The 9,320-nt window shown below is 39.5% G+C and overlaps 1 long non-coding RNA gene across 6 annotated transcripts in view; it reads left to right on the top strand.

Moving 5' to 3' along the window:
* The first annotated feature begins 1,025 nt into the window (after positions 1–1,025).
* LOC122237448 overlaps positions 1,026–9,320 on the top strand; it is an 80,048-nt gene continuing 71,753 nt past the window's right edge. For 2 of the 6 annotated variants that reach the window (XR_006216061.1, XR_006216050.1), the window contains exons 1-3: positions 1,029–1,129; positions 2,580–2,731; positions 6,291–6,321. This is a non-coding gene — a long non-coding RNA (uncharacterized LOC122237448). Of the gene's footprint in view, positions 1,130–2,579; positions 2,732–6,290; positions 6,322–9,320 lie in introns of all 6 variants that reach the window. The other 4 variants (XR_006216053.1, XR_006216055.1, XR_006216048.1 and 1 more) reach the window with 4 other exon arrangements.

Raw genomic sequence — 9,320 nt, 5'->3', positions numbered from 1 at the left:
GTTAAAAACTGAGAACAAACTGAGGGTTGATGGGGGGTGGGAGGGAGGGCAGGGTGGGAGGGAGGGCAGGGTGGGTGATGGGTATTGAGGAGGGCACCTTTTGGGATGAGCACTGGGTGTTGTATGGAAACCAATTTGACAGTAAATTTCATATATTAAAAAATAAAAAAAATAAAAAAAAAAAAAATAAAGAGCCACATGCTCTACTGACTGAGCCAGCCAGGTGCCCCCATAACTTGCTTTTTTTTTTTTTTTTTTTTTTTTTTTTTGAGCACAGCACAAGGAGGGGAGGGGCAGAGAGAGAATCCCAACCAGGTTCTGGGCTGTCAGTTCAGAGCCGGGTGGGCTAGATCTCAAGAACCATGAGATCATGACTCGAGCCATAATCAAGAGTCCATTGCTTACTGACTGGGCCACCCGGGTGCCCATTGTTGTCCTTTTTTAGTTCCTTCTTCGGTAATATAGGTGATTCCACTTATTCCCATGCTAGAAGACTATTTAGCAACATCCAGTAAAACAAAACAAAACAAATTCTTCAAAGGATAATATTGACTTCAAAACCTAGTTACAAGTGTTGTAGTAATTATCTACCTCAAGTTGGAATTTCTCTTCCTGTTCAAAAGTACAGTTGACCTTTTCACCAGCAGCCTTGCTAACAAAAGGGATAAAGTTGATGCCAACTTTTTCCTTAACACACTCAGCAAATTCCTTTAAACAGTGGAGTACCGTTGAAAACCTTGTAGCTCTTCTTTCACTTTGCATAATCCTCTTACCAAACTGATTGAAGACAATGACCAATAAATAGGGAGCTTTCACAGAATAAATTACACTAGTTCCCCCTTCTCTGGGATTTGGCTTTTTCGCAGTTCCAGCTCCAGGCAGTCAACCCCGACCAGAAGCAGGGGCATCAGAAGGTCAATCCGTAGCCTGACGCCACGTCAGTGAAGTCACAAAGTCTGCGACACGCCCCTCACTTATCCCATTCGGTGACGTCACAAAGTCTGCGACACGCCCCTTCCGTGATCCCTCACACAGGCATTTTATCATCTCACATCATCACAGGAGGGGTGAGTACAGTGAGACAAGATGTTTTGAGAGCCAGAGACCACGTTCACATAACTTTTATTAGGTATACTGCTATGATTGTTCCCTTTTATTATTTGTTATTGTTTGTTACTCTCTTACCGTGCCTAACTTATAAATTAAACTTTATCGTAGGTTCGTACGTGTTGGAAAAACATAGTATATGTAGGCTTTGGTCCTATTTGCGGTTTCAGATGGGAGGTCGTAGGATGTATCCCATATGGATAAGGGTGGGGAGACTACTCTATTAAAACTCAATAAGAGGGGTACCTGGGGTGGCTCAGTCAGTTAAGCCTCCGACTTCCGCTCAGGTCATGATCTCAGGGTTGGTGGGTTCAGGCCCCTCGCTGGGCTCTGTGCTGACGGCTTGTTGCCTGGAGCCTGCTTCCAATTCTGTTTCCTTCTCTCTGTGCCCCTCTCCCGCTCGCAGTCTGTCTCTCTCAAAAAAAACATTAAAAAAAAAAAACCTCAACAAGAATTAAGGGGTCCTTTTCTTCATAATTAAAGTATGATTTTATGCTTCAAGTGATAAACTGAGAATTCCTTCAAATGTGTTTGTTAGAACTGAATAATGCCAACAAAATCATGACGTTTTTAATTGCTCAGTACAAAGAGGGTATTGATGCTGATGGCGTTAGTATACATGCTGAAGTAGGGGAACAGTTTCATAACAGTGTCATGACAGTGTCCAAAGAAAGAACATCATATGCTATCTGAGCAGCATTAGGCAGACTAGGGCAGGACAGCCAACACTTTATGGAATCATTGTATGCTTTGCTTCAACTTTGACTTTCAGCACCTTTACACAAACAACTGCATGGTCTACCTCCAATTCAATGTATCTCATTAACTCTGGCTTATAAGAGAGTCTTTGCTACAATTTCCTAATGTTTCTGAAGTCTCATCTGGAAGGGATTTCATGGACAATGGCCTTGTAAGCAATCCTCTTTCACAAAAATATTGCCCAATCAAGAGAAAAGCGTTTTCTGATTGTGGTTACTTGCATTAATGAATGTGGTTTTTACACGTTTTAGCATTGCTATAGATTTTGTCCTCGCCCTTGATTTGATGTTTGTTTAGTATTTGCTTGCAATTTTGAAATGAGAAAATATTTCTGATAGCAGTACATTTAAACATTTGAGCTGAATGAGGATATAGACCATGGAAGGCCATTACAGCCTCTGCTGTGATTATTCTTCATCTGAATCTCTCTAAATCATTTTTAAAAAGTTACTTTATCCTTTTCTTTCGTACTGATTGAGGAAGTCATACATCTCTTGTGCTCAGCTGCTAGGATATGTTGCTTTGTATCTGACAGTATTTATAGTGAATGAACAATTGTATCTTATACAAAAAGCTTCAAAGGATTTTTGTTTTCTCATTTAATAAATGTCCACTGTTCAGAAATTGGTCATAAAACTTTTTTATTCTCACTTTTGGGGTTTTAATTCTGTGCAAATTATGAAATTACCAATTTGCTTTATCAATCACTGCAGAATTTGAAGATTGAATTTGGTAGTCTTCTGACCATGTTGCTGCCATCCATCATTCACAAATCAACTCATCATGACCTGTAACCAGGAACGAAGAGTTGCAAACTTGCCAACTAGCAATGAATTGAACTCAGTTGAACTCTGATGCAGAAAAGGTAAACGTTCTGTTTGCCTACAGGGGAAATCTATACAGCTGACTCTTGAACAACATGGGTTGGAACTGCACGTGCCCATTTACATGCAGATTTTTAAAGATAAATACAGTATGGTACTGTAAATGTATTATCTCTTCATTATGGTTTTCTTCTTCTTTTTTTTTTTTTTTTAAGATTTTATTTGTAAGTAACCTCTACCCCCAATGTGGGGCTTGAATTCACAACCCTGAGGTCAAGAGTCCCACACTCTTCCGACTGAGCCAGCCAGGCGCCCCCTTATGGTGTTCTTAATAATATTTTTTCTCTAGCTTATTTTCTTGTAAGATTATAGTATATAGAATACATACCATAAGAATAGGTGCTTATTTACCATATATGATAGCCATAAGGCTTCTGGTCAACAGTAGGCTATTAGCCATTAAGGTATTGAGGATTCAAAAGTTATGTACAGATTTTCAACCGCAGGGTCAGCACCACTCATCCCTGGATTGTTCAAAGTCAGCTGTGTTTGTAAGACATTGTTTTCTTGAGAAAGCCAGAGTTGATCTTATGTAAGGTTTTGAGAAGCTTGACATTCGGGGATCAGTGGGTTTTCAGAAGTGGAGTGTGTACAGATTGAAAGATTTTCAGCTGTGTTAGTGTGTTCACTGGAGAAAGGCTGCTGTCCACCAGCTAACCATGACCTTCAGGAGCTTGGCTGCTGGAGTGGGGTATTTTTTTGAATGGCTGTTGTCTCGAAGCGTGCATTGTCCCAGCTTGCTGACATTCAGGACTGGAGGTTTATCACCGAATGTCTTTCAGAAGCTTGGGCTGTTACTGATTTGCTCGCTTTTAGACACTTGGAGTAAGGCTGTTAACTGGCTGCTTTCCAGAAACAGGCCACAGGAGTGAGGCTACAGCTGTTTGGCTGATTTTCAGAGCATGTGCACTCATACGAAGTTAACTCGAATTAACAATGCTTACTTGTTCACAGCTTGGGAATTTGGTCGAAGAATAGTCTTTTCTTGAGTATGAAAAAGAAATACTTTTCATTCTCAGTTCCTCTCTTTGATCTCCCTGCAGCCAAACCTGCAGGAGAGGCCATAAGAGATGGTTGAGATGTTTGTGGAGTATGGTTTGCAGCTGGTATTGCCATGTAAGTGATGTAAGTACCATTTACTGGGGCAGAAAGATAGCTCTAGGTGCAGATTTTTGTAATTTCTTTTAAAAAGCTGAATACAGGGCACTTAAGGGGTCATGACAAAGTCAGTACAGGGCACAGTACAACACAAATACGGGGCATGTCCTGTATATACAGGATACTGGCAACCCCACCTAAATGTAATATTCTAGCTATAACATTAAATATAACAGCAAAAGACTTGCTTTCCAAATTTAAAAAAAAATTTAAAAATATCATCTGAATGGTCTGGGTTCCTTTAAAAACATGAATTATATTAAGCTGATGTCTTCTTTTTTTTTCTCTTTCTCCTTGAATCTCCCCAAACAATATAGAGATATTTAAGATCTATTCTGTAAAAGGAGGCACTTAGTTTCTCTTCTGATGACGATGGTAATAATTTCCCACTAAAAGATTCTTAACATGAGGTCTGACTTTGCACTTAACCCTTCTGCTTTGTTTACCTCTTTGCCTTTTTCAAAACTATGATTCCATCGTCTCTATTAGATCAATAAATACCACCAGGAATATGATTAATGGGTATTGCTGCATTTTAAAAACAGCAAGTCAAGAATTTCATATTTCTTTTTCTTTTTTAAAAAAAAGTTTTTAATGTTTGTTTATTTTTCAGAGAAAGAGAAACAGAGCATGAGCGGGGCAGGGACAGAGAGAGAGGGAGACACAGAATCTGAAGCAGGCTCCAGGCTCTGAGCTGTCAGCCCAGAGCCCAGTACGGGGCTCAAACCCACAAACTATGAGATCATGACCCCAGGCCAAAGTCGGACACCTAACTTACTGAGCCATCCAGGTGCCCCATTTCATATTTCTTTAGATGTTTCTTAAAACAGTTTATGCAGATCGTAAAGCAAAAGCATTTTTACATAGGCTTCAAGAAATCTCTCATAGATCTCTTAATGGAGATCAAATCATAACAATGTGGATATAAATGTGCTTCATTTTATGCTGTATGTAAATAATCTAAAATAAGAGTTGTGGTTATATTTAATAGGTGGGGAAATCTATTATAAGTAATTTTGTGAGACCCAACTGTAATTCCAGGAACCTGCAAGCCCATTCAGCAGATTCAATGGAGCAAAGGGGGGTCATAGTTACTAGGGGATCCTGGGGTGCCTGTGTGGCTCAGTCGGTTACGCATCCAACTTCAGCTCAGGTCATTGTCTCTCAGCTTGTGAGTTTGAGCCTCGCCTGGGGCTCTGTGCGGACAGCTTAGAGCCTGGAGCCTGCTTCGGATTTTGGGTCTCTTTCTCTTTTTGTCCCTCCCCCACTCATGCTCTCTCTCTCTCTCTCAAAAATAAACATTAAAAAATTTTTTATTTTTAATTAGGGAATCCTGTGCAAAGCAGCTGAGCAGGTTGGCCCTTCCCCCTTTTCCCCACTTAATATAAAGCAGAGGGAGCAGCTCTTGACCCCCGCAGTGGACCCTAGGTCTGAAACAGCAGAGCAGTGCCCTAGAGAGCTGATGACTCTTGGGAGGGGTAGGAAGGACTCTCACACAGAAGACACTGTTGGAACACCTCCTCCAGCTATATGTACTGCCCCACCCCACGATCCCTGGAGACAAGATGTAGGAAACAGAAGCTGAATCCACAGACATGTATACACAGAACCACAGATACAAAGATAAGCACACAACCAAGAGTCACCATTGGAGTAATACTGGGAAAGAAAAGCATCAACCCCAACAACGAATCAACACTTGAAGAAAAGACTCCAAGATAGTTCTTTTTTCAAGTTTATTTAATTTATTTTGAGAGAGAGAGAACAGGGGAGGCACAGAGAGAGAGGGAGAGAGAGAATCCCAAGCAGGCCCCTCCCTGTCAGTCCAGAGCCCCATGAGGGGTTCGAACTCATGAGTTGTGAGATCATGACCTGAGCCCAAACCAAGATGCAGATAGATGTTTAACCGACTGAGCCACCCATGCATCCTCAGGTCTAATGAATATCTTTGGGTAATAAAAGAGGACTACAGGCATATATTCATATGTAACAACATACGCAATTATGAAAACAATTCTTAGAACTCAAGAACATAATCATAGAACGTTTAAAACTTCAATAAGTGAGTTTTATAGAAGAATGGGCAGAGTTGAAGATTAACTCTGGGTAAGAAGATCTAGATGAAGAATTTGCTTATAACCTAGCACAGTCCAGAAGTTCTGATGTCTACCTCAGAGGAGGGAAGATGGGAGGGAAAGAAGAGAGAGGGCTGCCAGAGGTAGGAAGTTTCTAAAAAAATCAAGTCTTCAGAGAAAGATTTAAGTAAAGAATTGATAAAAAATAAAATAAATAAGTAGTCTTTAGTAGATATTAGCAAATATTAACACATTGTATATATTTATTCATAGACTTACCTTTAACACAACCTATTATTCTTCTCAGATAAGTGGAAGAGTCAAATGACCAGACTGAGGTGAGAATAATATATAAGATGAAGCATTTTGGAGAGGTCTGAACAGATTCTGTCAAATTGTGCCTCTAGGACTTGTTGAGAGATATTGAAGTCTAAATAGATGCTGGGGATGAATGCTTTTTTTGAATGGGGAAAATACATGGGTCAGATGAAATGAGAAGTGTGTGTTATATGAGAACAGATTCCAGACCCTTGAGTGCTCACAGATGAAACAGTTAATTCCTAAGCTTTCTCCTTTCCTGTTGAGTATCTCATCCTATACTTCTGTTTGATGAGTTCTAGCATATTCTTCTCCTTTCTTTTTTCTTTTTCCTTTCTTTTCTCTTCTTTTCTTTTCTTTCTTTCTTTCTTTCTTTCTTTCTTTCTTTCTTTCTTTCTTTCGAAAGAGAGAGTGAGAGAGCACATGCTAGCACGGGGAGAGAAGAAGGAGAGGGAGACAGAGAATCTTAAGCAAGTTCCATGCCCAGGGGAGCTTGACACAAGGTTTGATGCAGGGCTCGATCTCACAAACCGTGAGATCATGACCTGAGCTGAAATCAACAGTTGGACGCTTAACCAACTGAGCTACCCATTTGTCCCTATTCTTCTCCTTTCTAATGTGTTTTCTCTTTCTTCGGGATTCTCTTGCCCACCTTCATGACTGGAGGATTTTATTCCAATTTTATAGCCTAATAGAACTTCCCTCCACTGTGACATTCTCATTTCTTCTACAGTGTCACCTTTCTTACCAATGTTTTGATTATCATTATTTTTTAAGGTTTATACTTGAGAGAGAGAAAGGGAGGGGCAGAGAGAGAGAGTTGGACAGAGGGTCTGAAGTGGGCTCTGTGCAGGGCTCGAACTTAGAAACTAGGAGATCATGACCTGAGCCTAAATCAGATGCTCAACCAACTAACCCACTAAGGTGCCCCCACCCCCGTTATTTTTAATATATTAAAACTTTTTAGATATCTGATTAGGTAAAGCCATCAGGAAAATATGATTTTGATAAACATTTTAATATCTTGACTTTAGTTCATTGTAGGTGATAGGGGTTTAACATAATGTGCTTCAGAAACTCAAAGCTTAATTTATAAAAGATTAAGAAAATAAATTATCAGAAATGCTGCAAGCCTTACACATATTGTCACTCAACACCTCTCAAGTGACAATATAAGTTAACAGGCATTGTCCTATATTATTGGTGACACATTCACCTTTATTGGATAAAATGGTCAGATAAAACCAGGCCCAGGTGCTTCTTGGGGGAAAATATGTAAGGCTTTATTTTTGTTTTGTAATAAGTAAGCAAATGAGTAAGAGAAAAAAGTTGAAGAATCCAATTTTGAAAAATCTGATAAAGAGGAAAGGAAAAAGTATAGAAGTTAAGTATGGGACTTTACATATGTATACTAAATATTAAGGATCTTTTATGTATTAGGAGAGTATTACATATAATTTTATGACATTAATACTTTAAATGTAGTGTTTCTCTACAGAAAACAGTAGAAAGGGTAGAGAAATAGAAAATCTGAATACACTAGTATTTACAGGAAAAATAGCAAAAAACATTGCTAGGGCCAAACATTTATCCACAAAAGTGTCACCAAGCCACATTATTCTGTGGCCAGATTATCCCAAACCTTCAAGGAACAGGTAATTCAGGTTATAGAAAGTGATCCAGACAAAGGTGAAAAGTTCCCTACTTCATTCTGTTAGGCTGGAATACCACCACCACCACCAAAGAAAGACAAACAAAACTGTAGGCCAGCCTCAGTTGGGTACCCAGCTGTAAAAAGCACAAATGAAATATTAGCAAATGAAATGCATCATTGTATTAGCAAGTACAGTTTATCTCAGGAATGCATGGATGAGCCCCTATTAGAAGACATATTACTGTTATTTACAACAGTAAGAGATCATAGAGAATTAATTTTATGATCTTGAGGTGAGAAAGACATCACTTGAGCGAGATTTAAGACAGGCCATTTTGGCACATGCATGGCGTAAGAGGTATTCACTTGTTCTTTCAAATGGATTCTGTTTTTTCCGTTTTCGTTTTTTTGTTTTTGTTTTTGTTTTTGTTTTGTTTTTTGTTATATATTTGTTTTTTTAATTTTATTTTTATTTTTTTTAATATATGAAATTTATTGTCAAATTGGTTTCCATATAACACCCAGTGCTCATCCCAAAAGGTGCCCTCCTCAATACCCATCACCCACCCTCCCCTCCCTCCCACACCCCATCAACCCTCAGATTGTTCTCAGTTTTTAACAGTCTCTTATGCTTTGGCTCTCTCCCACTCTAACCTCTTTTTTTTTTTTTCCTTCCCCTCCCCCATGGGCTTCTGTTAGTTTCTCAGGATCCACATAAGAGTGAAACCATATGGTATCTGTCTTTCTCTGTATGGCTTATTTCACTTAGCATCACACTCTCCAGTTCCATCCACGTTGCTACAAAAGGCCATATTTCATTTTTTCTCATTGCCACGTAGTATTCCATTGTGTATATAAACCACAATTTCTTTATCCATTCGTCAGTTGATGGACATTTAGGCTCTTTCCATAATTTGGCTATTGTTGAGAGTGCTGCTATAAACATTGGGGTACAAGTGCCCCTATGCATCAGTACTCCTGTATCCCTTGGATAAATTCCTAGCAGTGCTATTGCTGGGTCATAGGGTAGGTCTGTTTTTAATTTTCTAAGGAACCTCCACACTGCTTTCCAGAGCGGCTGCACCAATTTGCATTCCTACCAACAGTGCAAGAGGGTTCCCATTTCTCCACATCCTCTCCAGCATCTATAGTCTCCTGATTTGTTCATTTTGGCCACTCTGACTGGCGTGAGGTGATATCTGAGTGTGGTTTTGATTTGTATTTCCCTGATAAGGAGCGACGTTGAACATCTTTTCATGTGCCTGTTGGCCATCCGGATGGCTTCTTTAGAGAAGTGTCTATTCATGTTTTCTGCCCATTTCTTCACTGGGTTATTTGTTTTTCGGGTGTGGAGTTTGGTGGGCT

The sequence above is a fragment of the Panthera tigris genome, chromosome A1 (genome assembly GCF_018350195.1).
Source record: "Panthera tigris isolate Pti1 chromosome A1, P.tigris_Pti1_mat1.1, whole genome shotgun sequence".
Taxonomy (NCBI): domain Eukaryota; kingdom Metazoa; phylum Chordata; class Mammalia; order Carnivora; family Felidae; genus Panthera; species Panthera tigris.
Note: the sequence above shows the minus strand (reverse complement) of the source record. Positions and strands in the feature narration are given on the sequence as shown.